This window comes from Lepus europaeus, chromosome 8 (assembly GCF_033115175.1).
Source record: "Lepus europaeus isolate LE1 chromosome 8, mLepTim1.pri, whole genome shotgun sequence".
Classification (NCBI taxonomy): Eukaryota; Metazoa; Chordata; class Mammalia; order Lagomorpha; family Leporidae; genus Lepus; species Lepus europaeus.
Window position 1 is genome coordinate 2,896,178 of NC_084834.1, and position 12,398 is coordinate 2,908,575.

Consider the following 12,398-nt stretch of genomic DNA (forward strand, 5'->3'; position numbering starts at 1 on the left):
GTGTATCTTCAGATCTCTTCTTTACGTGTTACTGAGGATAACTTTATGACAATGTGTTGAGGAGAAGATCTTTTTGGTTGTGATTATTGGGAGTTTTGTGTACTTCCTGTACTAGGATGTCACTTTCTCCAGATTGAGGAAGTTCTCTGTTATTATGTCATTAAGAAGGCCTTCCAATCCCTTCTGTCTTTCCATGCCTTCTGGAATTCCTGGGATCCCTATGTTGGGCCATTTGATAAAATACTTTAGATCTCCAATTGTGTTTTCTAATTTTTTAAATTTCTTCCTCTTGTGTTTGGACTGACTGTATTATTTCGAGAACTTTATCTTCTAGTTCTGATATGCTTTCTTCTGTCTCATTTATTCTCTTGTTAAGTCTTTTCACTGCATTTTTTATTTGATCTACTGAATTCTTCATTTCTAATATTTCATTCTGACTTTAATATCTCAGTTTCTTGGGAATGCTCTTCATTTAGATCATGAATCTGTTTCTGCTTGCTTTTGAGTAATCTGATGATTTATTTTCTGAATTCCATTACTGGCGTATCCTCGATTTCTTCTTCCTCAGCTTCTATTACTGAAGAACTGCAGTGTTCTTTTGCAGGACTCATGGTATCTTCCTTATTCTTATTAAGGTTTTTTCTTTTGTTTTGTTTTTTTTTTTGACATTTCTGGTTACTTTTCCCTTTAATATATGTCTTAGTGTGAGATTTCCCTTTGCTGTGAGCTGCTGTGTGTCTGTGCCTTACAAGTGGAGGCACACAGTGGTGCCTCCAGGAGCCCGGCTCACTTCTTGCTTGTGATGGGGACAGGTGTGAGAACTGTTGCACTAAGCCCCGCCTACAGGGGGGCCTGGCTCTCTTCTCACTGGTGCATGGACGAGCTCGAGATTTCAATATTTAGGACTTCTCCTTGTTGTACAGCTTGCGTGGTGGGGGAAATTACTCTGAAATGTTGTGATCTTCGTTCCCAAGTGAGGGGTGTTGTGATGTGGACCCCGCAATTGATGGGCGTGTGCACGGGAGGCAAAAATGGTAGCCCCCTGCATGTGCTCAAAGATGTAGGCATATAATATGGCTTCTCCCAGCTGGCCGCAGATGCAGTTAGGGGAAGGGAGGTGACACAGATGGACAGGGGTGTGCCCTACCTGTCTGTCTCTTCCCCTATTGTTCCTGCTTGTAACCTCAAATGCAGTTCACCTGGTTCCCCCACCTACTTCTACCTGCAGTTCCATGGACTTGCAACCTCATGTCTCACTGGTCTGCCGGGGCAGAGGTGGCATCAGTCTCTCCATTTGGCTTCCCCATCATACCTCCGCCATGCCTTCACCACTTCCCTTTCTTTTTTGCTCCCTCTGAGTGAACCTGACCAGTCTCTGTTGAACTCCCGGGCTTCTCTGTGTGAAATTCTCACTGCTCTCTCACAAGCATGAATCCTCTTTCCTTATTATCTATATATTTTGCCTTGTGTGACTCTTAAAGTCCTGCTGCTATACTGCCATCTTGGCCCTCTCCTCAAAAAAAAAAAAAAAAAAATCAGTAGTGTTTTGTTTCTCTACAATCTTAAAGTATTTGACAAATTCTTACATTCTATTCATATGAAAATGCAAGATTATTTTTTAATATTTTCTGAAACAATATTTTATTTTTTGAGATAACATACTTTAAATTTACACTACAGCCAAAGGCTGAATGTCTCTGCTAAATAAATAAATAAATAAACAAATTAAGAGTGAAAAGACCATAATCCAGAAAGAAAATAAGCCGGCCCCCCCCAAAAAAAAGAAAGTAAATTCTTTCTTTCATGAAAGTTCTCTGGCCATATGTGACAGGTAGAGCGGGAGGTTTGAAGCAAGTGAGAAGATTGCAAGACAGAACCAAAGATAGTCTTTAGTGGTGAAAAACTAAATGTACTCTTTTTTTTATTAAACTTTTATTTAATGAATATAAATTTCCAAAGTACAGCTTATGGGTTACAATGGCTTCCCCCTCCCAAAACTTCCCTCCCACCCACAACCCTCCCCTTTCCCGCTCCCTCTCCCCTTCCAATCACATCATGATTCATTTTCAATTCTCTTTATATACAGAAGATCAGTTTAGTATATATTAGGTAACAATTTCAACAGTTTGCCCCCATATAGCAACACAAAGTGAAAAAAAATACTGTTGGAGTACTAGTTATGGTATTAAATAAGAGTGTACAGTACATTAAAGACAGAGATCCTACATAATATTTTTTAAATTAATTAATTTTTTATGCCATTTCCAATTAACACCAGGTTTTTTTTTTCATTTCCAATTATCTTTATATACAGAAGATCGATTCAGTATATAATTAGTAAAGATCTCATCAGTTTGTACCCACACAGAAACACAAAGTGTAAAAATACTGTTTCAGTACTAGTTATAGCATCACTTCACATTGGACAACACATTAAGGACAGATCCCACATGGGATGTAAGTACATAGTGACTCCTGTTGTTAACTTAACAATTTGACACTCCTGTTCATGGCGTCAGTAATCTCCCTAGGCTCTAGTCATGAGTTGCCAGGGCTATGGAAGCCTTTAGAGTTCGCTGACTTTGATCTTATTCCGATAGGGTCATAGTTAAAGTGGAAGTTCTCTCTTCCCTTCAGAGAAAGGTACCTCCTTCTTTGATGGCCCCGTTCTTTCCACTGGGATCTCACTCACAGAGATCTTTCATTTAGGTCTTCTTCTTCTTCTTCTTTTTTTTTTCTTTTCCATGGTATCTTGGCTTTCCATGCCTACAATACTCTCATGGGCTCTTCAGCCAGATCCGAATGCCTTAAGGGCTGATTCTGAGGCCAGAGTGTTGTTTAGGACGTCTGCCATTCTATGAGTCTGCTGTGTATCCCACTTCCCATGTTGGATCTTTCTCTCCCTTTTTGATTCTATCAGTTAGTATTAGCAGACACGTGTCTTGTTTGTGTGTTTTCCCTGATCGGCGACAACTGAGCACCAAAGGGGAAACCTGTTGAAGTGAAATGGACACTATAAGAAACAATGACCTGATCAGCTCTTGTCCTGACTCTAGATGTACAATGTAATACTTTATCCTTTTTAGTATTTGTTGTTGTTGTTGTTCCAGTACTAGTGGTTGAACTCAGTAATTAACACACAATTATTCTTAGGTGTTTAAATTTTAACTGAAAAGTGATCCCTGTTAAATTTAAGAGTGGAAAAAGAGAGGGAGGAGATGTACAATTTGGGACATGCACAATCTGACTTGCCCCAAATGATGGACTTAGAAATGTGCCTGGGGATTACAATACAATCCCATCAAGGTGGCATGTACCAATGCCATCTCACTAGTCCAAGTGATCAATTTCAGTTCACAATCGATGGCTCTGATAGGTCAAAGAATCATAGGGATCACACAAACAAGACAAGTGTCTGCTAATACTAACTAAATGTACTCTTTAAAAGTTATACCAGTCAATGGCTCCCACTGTGGATATGTTCATATAACATTCACATCATACTAGCCAATGCATTTGGTCAAAATTATCATGTGTGTGTTGTATCAATATGTAGTATAAAAGCACAGAGGGTTTCATATTATGAAATGAAATGCTATATGTCATTTTCAAATGAGATTATCAGAACAACTAATGTATAACTGGAAAGTTCAAGAATAAATGTTTAAAAGTAGTTAACAAAAATGGAGAATTCAGCAATGTGAAGACTTATATCTACAGCTGAAATAATACTTATTTTTAAAAAATATGAAAAATATACTGCATGAGATAAATTTTTGCAATTGTGAGTATTGAACTAAATAAGTATCTAGCATATATAAAAAACTTATAATTTAACTTAATGCCATAAAATTATTCTACTAAATGTTCATGGAAAAAGATAGTCTCTTTTTTAATCATATGCCTATGTTATTTATCTTTTATAGTTTTATGTTTTAGAGGATTTCATGACTTATTCAATAATGTATAATACTTTTTGTTCAATGTAAAGTGCCTGTGGCTCTTTGTGAGATAAAGGAAATTTTAAATAAAAAGCTGAATTATTTTGTTTTCAAATTATGTATGAAGTATCAGAATGCTTCAAATAAACATAGAATTATATATTTTAATTACTTTTAAAAAACCCCACATCATACAGTAACTTCCATTTTCCTTTCTGACAGAGGAAACTGTCATTTCCTAAGTGCAGAGAGAGGAGTGCAGAGAAACGGGGACACTGTCTCAGTCAGCCCTTCTTGCTTCATATTCACTTGAGTTTTACACCAAGGGACCCACCAGGTTCACAATTGTGCATATTACTATTACTGCTGCTGCTGCTACACTACTACTAATATTATTATTTTTAGAGAATAGATGACAAAATTAACCATTTTAGAATGCATCCAGAGAATTCCATGACTCTCTATATCCTTTGTTACAAAAAGTAATGTTCAAAGGAAACTAAATTTACCAAAGCTTTATTTGACCAGAAGTGTAGACATCTGTGGGTGCCTGTAGACTTCTTGTGTCACATAAGTAGAGAAAGGAAAAAAAAAAAAAAAAAAAAAAAAAAAAAAAAAAAAAAAAGTCAAGAAGCTGTTCTAAAACTCATAGTCCAGGAATGCTGTCCCTTTAAACAACAAACAAAAACAGAGATCTTATCAAAAGGCCATGGACTTCTTCCCTAAACCAATATTCTATCATCGCCACAGCAAACTCTGGAATTATATCAGTGATTTACAACTAAAGGGCTGAAGAAAGCAGGCTGTGTATAAAGAGCCCATAGGGGAGCCTGAAATAAGACAGGAGAAAATACCAGGGACACTAAAGGATGATGAAGCTCATGGCCCTGAAGAGCTCCAGGAAGCATTGAGTACTACGTGATCATTAAGCAGACAAGCATGAACCCTCACACCACAGGGAAGTTCACTTCATTCCCTTTCGTTCAGTACATCAGGCTTGTCATGAAAACAAAGAATTTATAAGGAAGACTGAGATAAGAAAACAAATCCAAAGCCCAATGAGACAAAATAGCATCAGATATGCAGAGATTTTTGGAACTATTATCCCAGGAATTTCAATTATGATTAATATGCTAGAGACTCTCATGGAAAAACTGAATAATGCAAGAAATGAGTGTTAAATAATCAGAGATATATAGATAATCTATGCAAGAACCAGAAGGATATGGGAAAACGTACCACAGAAATGTCTTTGACAGGCTCAGTAGCGTACCGGACATTAGAGGAAATATGTAGTGTCAGTGAGGATATGTCACTGGGAATTTCCAGAAATAACATGAAACGAATAGAAAAACAATCTACCGGAATATCCAAAACACTTGCACAGATATAAAAATTATAGCACATGGATAATCAAAATACTTAGGGAAGAAACAGATAATTAAGGAGAATAAATATTTTAAAATGGATAAAGGATTTTCCAAAATTAATGGCAGACATCAAACAGCAGGTTTTGGCAAGCTTAGAGAAAACAGGAAAGATGGAAAGACAACACTCTTTGTCCTAATACTCTCATAACCAAATAACAGGAAGACAAAGAAAAATCTTGAAAGTATCTGGTCTACTTTATTTACTGAGGAGCAAACATAAGACCATGACTTTCCTTCAGAAACCATACAAGCAAGAAATAATGAATGATACTTTTAAAAGTCAAACACAAATCTTACCAAATAAGAATTCTGCTTTATTGAAATTGTCCTTCAAAGTGAATTCTAAATATTGACTTTCTCAGACTAACACTGAAGAAATACGTAAGCAATGCGATTCTGTCAAAATATTAAAGTGTTCTAGGTACAATTAAAATATTAGAGGTAAAAATTGATTACTACATAAAGAAAGGAGAACATCACAGAAAGAATATATGAAGGCAAATAAACTCTTATTTTTCTTATTTTGTAGACAATTCTTTACTCACAAATAACAGCAATAGTTTGGTTATGATATAGCATATGAATTTTGAATGGTAAACTCTTAGTAAGAAATGAGAGGGAGGAACTGGGAATATTTAATTATAAGCTGCCTGAAATACCTGAAAAGCAGTGCATGGTTATTTGGAAGTGAGCTGGGAGTAATTGTAAACAAATACTTAAAAATGTGGATCAATTGCTAAAACAAGTTTAAAATGAATATTTTTTGTTGATATGGTATGAAGAGAGAAAACTGATCCACATGGAATAATTAAAGCAAGATAAGTCAGGGTAAATAAAAAAAAAGGTGGAAGACAAATGGGGGTAGGAAGGAGGAGGCAAAGGCAATGGACAGAAAGCAAAAACAGACATGATCGATGTAATTCCAGTTGAAACAACATCACTGTAAATGGAAGCTGTTTCAGAGCATCAGTTAAAGACAGACACCAACATGTGGCTTACAGTAAAAAAGACACAATGACTGTTTCTGTAAGAAAGGTGCTATAAAAATAGACATCTCGCTAGACAAAGTGAATCAATTTCAGTTCACAATTGATCGTAATGATAGGGTTAAGAGTCAAAGGGATCACACAAACAAGACTAGTGTCTGCTAACACTAACTGATAGAATTAAAAAGGAGAGAACAATCCATCATGGGAAGCGGGATGCACAGCAGACTCATAGAATGGCAGATGTCCTAAACAGCACTCTGGCCTCAGAATCAGCCCTTAAGGCATTTGGATCTGGCTGAAGAACCCATGAGAGTATTTTAGGCATGGAAAGCCAAGACACTCTGGCAAAAAAAAAAAAAATCTAAATGAAAGATCTCCGTGAGTGAGATCCCAGTGGAAAGAACAGGACCATCAAAGAAGGAGGTGCCGTTCTCTGAAGGGAGGAGAGAACTTCCACTTTAACTATGACACTATGTCTTTATTTAGACCTTGTATAAATAATATCGGAGCTGGTGAATTCAAAAGGTTTCCATAGCCTTGACAACTCATACAAGATCCTAAGGTGATTACTGACACCATAAACAAGAGTGTCAATTTGTTAAGTCAACAACAGGAGTCACTGTGCACTTGCTCCTCATGTAGGATCTCTGTCAATGTGTTGTTCAATGTGAATTAATGCTATAATTAGTATTCAAACAATACTTTACACTTTGTCTTTCTGTGTTTGGTGCAAACTGTTGAAATCTTTACTCAGTATATACTAAATTGATCTTCTGTATATAAAGATAATTGAAAATGAATCTTGATGTGAATGGAATGGGAGAGTGAGTGGGAGACAGGAGGGTTGTGGGTGGGAGGGATGTTATGGCGGGAGGGGGGGAAGCCACTGTAATCCAAAAGCTGTACTTTGGAAGTTTATATTTATTAAATAAAAGTTGAAAAAAAGACACAATAACTGTTTTTGTAAAAAAGTTACTATAAAAATAGACACACATAGACTTAAAGGCCTGAAAACAGATATTCTACATTATATTCCATATAATCAAGAGATTGCATATAATCAAGGGATTGCTGGAGTAGTTATATTAGTTTCAGGAAAAGAAAATACTTCAGAATAAGTAATGATAAAACGTAAAAAAGGGAAATTAGATAATGTTAAACAGGTCAATGCTGAAAAGAGATATAAGAAAACTAATATGTATGCACCAAAACACATAGCATTAAATGATGTAAAATGAAGCCTTTAGAACGTTTTTGGGGTAGTAGTGAATTCAACACTTAAATTCATACAATATAATTACACAATTATAGTTAAGGATTTCAAAACCCATTTTCAGTAATTAGCAGACCCACAAGACAAAGCATTGGAAAGGATACAATTGAGCTCATGAACATTATCAAACTCCACATTGCACTCTTCTCCAGTGGACATGAAGCAATCATGTCATCGTGATTATGTCCCAAGCCACAAAATACACCATAATGAGTTTAATAATATCAAAATCATAAAACATTGCTCTCAGTCCACAATAGAAAGCAATAGTAGGATGGACATCGATCAGATAGCTAGAGATGAAACCACACACTTCTGAAATGGGTCAAAAACGTATTTCAAGAAAAAAATGCATTTTGAGCAAAATGGAATTAAAAATGCAATTGAAAGAATTTATGGAATGAATTGACACGGATGCCTATGGGAAATCTATAGAATTTAATGCATATATTTGAAAAAATATCTAAAATCAACAACTTAGCAAACTGCTATTGAGCAAGCACATGTTGGCTGACACACACAGAAGCTAATACCATGGCATTGGCTTATGAGAAAAGAAAGGTTTTATAATGAGGGTGACAGGCAAGGAGAGAGGAGACAAGGTTCAAATCTGTTTCTGCAGTATGGGGTCTGAAGTAGGTTTTGTGGGTTAGGGTGCACAAGCTATGGATGAAAGTTCTGACTGGGGTGTTGCATTGAATCTTCCTGGTCAATGACCCTTCACTTTGGAAAGAGTCCTGGCAGGTGGTGTCCTGGTTGCGCTCTGGTCTCGTTTCCATGCAGAGAAAAGATTGGTGACGGTGTTATTTAAGATCGTGGTCTCCCTCCTCTGCACATTCCCATTGACTTCCAGGTATTCAAAGTTGACTTTCAGTGTTTGTTGTCAAGAGATGAATCAGCTGTGTTAAAATTTTTCCCCGAAATTATCCATACCTCAGGCACTGGATCTTACCAGCCAAGTGTTCCAGTCCGCAGTGGTTAAGCCTAATCTGTGATGCTCTCTATGTCCAGTTAGAACCAGACAGAAATGGTTTGCCCTGAAATATGTAGCTTTTAAGATTTCATGCTGAGTCAGCCTGGGAATCCTCCAGCCACCGAGTACACGTCAGACTCTCAGATCTTTCCCATAGCCCAGTGCCATCTTATCCCACGCACAGAGATCTCTGAGGTTTCAGTCCAGTCTGGTCTTCATTTGCCAGGAGAGCCGTACTCCACCTGTTGTTGACAAAGAAAATCCAGGTTAAGTTGGTTTTATGATTACAAATGACCCCTCCCTTTAAACAATTAAATTCATCCTTTACTTGAGAGACAGGGAGCTTCCATCTGCTGGTTCACTCCTTAAATTCTGACAATGGCAAGGAGCAAAACTTGGGAGCTAGGAATTCAATTCAGGTCTTCCAGTTGGATGGCAAGATCCCAATAACTTGAGATATCACTGCAGCTTCTGAGTCTGAGTTACCCGAAAACTGGAATCAGGAGCCATAGCTGGGGGCAAATCCCAGGTAAAGCAATCTCAGCCAACTGAGACATCAGTATCTCTAAAGCCTTTTACTGTGTGTGACTTATTCCTTGTATCGCAGGAATTCTGACTGTGAGAACGTTTGCATCTGTGTTTACCAAGTGTAGGGTCTGTAGCTTTCCTGTTGTGTTGTGTCTTTGTTAAGCTTTGGTATCAGAGTTTTGCTAGTCTCATAAAAATAATCTGGCAGAGTTCCATCCTTTTCAATATTTTTGAATAGTTTGAAAAGTATTTGAGTTAGTTCCCCTTTAAATGTTTAATAGAATTCAGTCCTAGGCTTTTCCTTGATGAAAGACTTCAAGTAATGCTTCGGTCTTCTTGTTTGATAGGTTTCTATTTAGATTCTCCACATTTTCTTGATTTAATCTTTGTATTTTATAGGTATTCAGGAACTTATCCATTCCTTTGAAGTTTTCTGATTTGTTTGCACATAGATGTTCACAATAGTTTCTTCTGATGCATTATATTATAGTGATGTCAACTGTAGCGTCTCCTTTTTCATCTCTAATTTTATTTATTTCAGTGCTTTATTTCTGTTAGTCTAGCTAAAGATTTTTCCATTTTGTTGATCTTAATAAAAACACAGCTTTTGCTTTTGATTTATTTTTTATTTTCAATTTCATTTTCTTCTGTTCTGATCCTTGCTGTTTTATACCACCTGCTAATTTGGGATTTGGTTTGTTCTTGCTTTCCTGAATCTGAGAGATGCATCATTAGATTATTTGAGACATTTCTCTTTTTCAATTTAACCTCTTAATGCCATAAACTTTATTCTTAACACCTTTTTTACTATATCCTACATATTTTGGTATGTTGCATTTTCATTTCTTTTAAGAAAGTTTTTGGTTTCTTTTTATATTTTCAAGGACTCATTGGTAATTCAGTAGCATGTTGTTTAACTTCTGTGTTTTTATAAATGTTAAATTTTTATCTCGTTATTGATTTTTGTTTCATTGTGGTCTGAGAAGATAGATGGAATGATTTCAATCCTTTTAAAATTTACTGAGACTTGATTTGTGGTTTTATATGTGGTCTATTCAAGAAAATGTTTCCTTAGCTGATGAGAACAATGTGTATTCTATAACAGTTGGATTAAATGTCCTATAAATGTGTGTTTTGTCCATTTGCTCAAGTATGGTTCAACTACAATGTATCTTTGTTGATTTTCTGTCTATATGATCAGTCTGTTGATGACAGTGTGACATTGAACCCTCCACTAATAATATTGGAGGCTATGTCTCCCTTTAGGTCTGATAGTATTTGCTGTTTTCATCTGGGTGGTCTTACATTGTGTGTGTGTGTGTATATATATATATATATATATATATAGAGAGAGAGAGAGAGAGAGAGAGAGACCAAGAATAGCTAACAAAAGACAGAAAAAGAAAAACACGGTTCTAATACTAACACTACTCTTCATAAACTATTACAAAGCTACAGTAATCAGTACACCAAAGGAGTGGTGGAAAACATATAAATGGATTGATAGAACTTAATAGAGATATAAGAAGACCCATGCAAATATAGTCAACAAATCTTAGATAATTGAGCAAAAATGTTCAAAATATTTCAATCAATGGTTTTGGAAAAACTGAATGTCCAGGAAAAAAATTGTATGATTCTCATATGATACACTGGAAAAAGAAAACTTTAAACAGTAAAAAAGTCAAGGAGGCAGTGGTGTATAGCGGGCCTGGGAGTGGATCAGTTAATAGGTGAAGCACAAGTGATTTCTAGGGTGGTATACCTCATCTGTGAGATACTGTGGCAATGGATGTCTGATAACATTTATTTTTCAAAACACACAGGATCATCTAGGATCAAGGGTGAACCATAATATATCAAGTGGGTTCCAATAATATTGCACCAATATTGGTTCATCAACTGAAGCAATTGTCCCACTCTCATGGAAGATGTTAAGTAAGGAAAGCTGAGTCAGATGTTGTGGATAAGCTGTTTGTGGTGCCGGCATCCCATGTGGGAGTGTCTGTGTCACGTCCTGGCTGCGCTGCTTCAGACCTAGCTTCCTGCTAATGCATTTGAGAGGCAGGAAAGAATGCAGGACGGCCCAAGGACTTGCGTCCCTGTGACCCACATAGGAGTCCTGGGTGGAATTCCTGGCTCTTGGCTTTAGCCTGACCCAGTCCTGACGGGGCATTTGGGGAGTTAAACAAGAAACGGAAGATTAAAAGTCTCTCTCTCACTCTCTCCCACACACACCCAACACACACAAACCCACACCCTCTCTTTTTCTCTCTTTGTCAATATGCCTTACAACTAAATAAAAATAATAAATAAATAAATAAGAATAAAAATAGAGGCAACTGTGAAAAGGGACCTATATTGGAACTCTATCATATAGTTGTTTTTTCCATCAATCTAATATGGAGTTAGTACGATGAGAATCCTGGATTGCCTATTTTTTTTTTTTTAGAGAGAGACACTGAAGATCCTGAAAAAGAAAGTCACATAATAAGTTTTAGATAATCTCAAAAACAACCTCCCAAATATCTTCAAAATTATTTGCCTTATACAATGATGTGTAACAGGGCACAAATTATCAATAAGAACTTTGATCTTAGTGAAAGAGTGTTAAACTTTGAATTTATATGGTAGCCCCCCAAATCACTACTTATGTTTATTTATGTAAAATACACACATTGGGAAGGGGACTGGATCTTCCAAGAAAAGGAAAGAGGTAGTTTTCCTAATAATACCCGGGAGAGCCTTTTGCTGATTCCTTTCATTTAATTTTGTACCTAGAAGATACATGTGTATGATTTCTGATGGATTCAGGAGCACACAGCTGGTAGTCACCATCAAAGCTCAAATCCACATCTGTTGTGATATCGCCTAAGAGAATTCTTCACTAATTTATTTGTTGAAACATCTTTTACCCACCACCTCTTCTCAAAGAAGTGCAAGATATTTCCATAAGACATCTGGACTCTCTGTTAAAAGGGGGCATTTCTTATCTTGCAAGACACTATCTTCCTTAGATTTTGCTATAATTTTCTATTATTATGTAATGAATCACCAAAATAATATATTAGTGTCACAATTATATTAGTTAAATAATTTATTGAAATTTTTGACAGTCTTTCTTAATTATTCCAACTGTCTCATGCTTTTAAAAATACCAGAAAATACAAATTACTTTCTTTTTCTAGTTCAGCAAACACATTTTTTGTCTCTTATTTATTTTTCCAAAGACACAGCATTCCATAAATCTTTGTCTCCAAATGT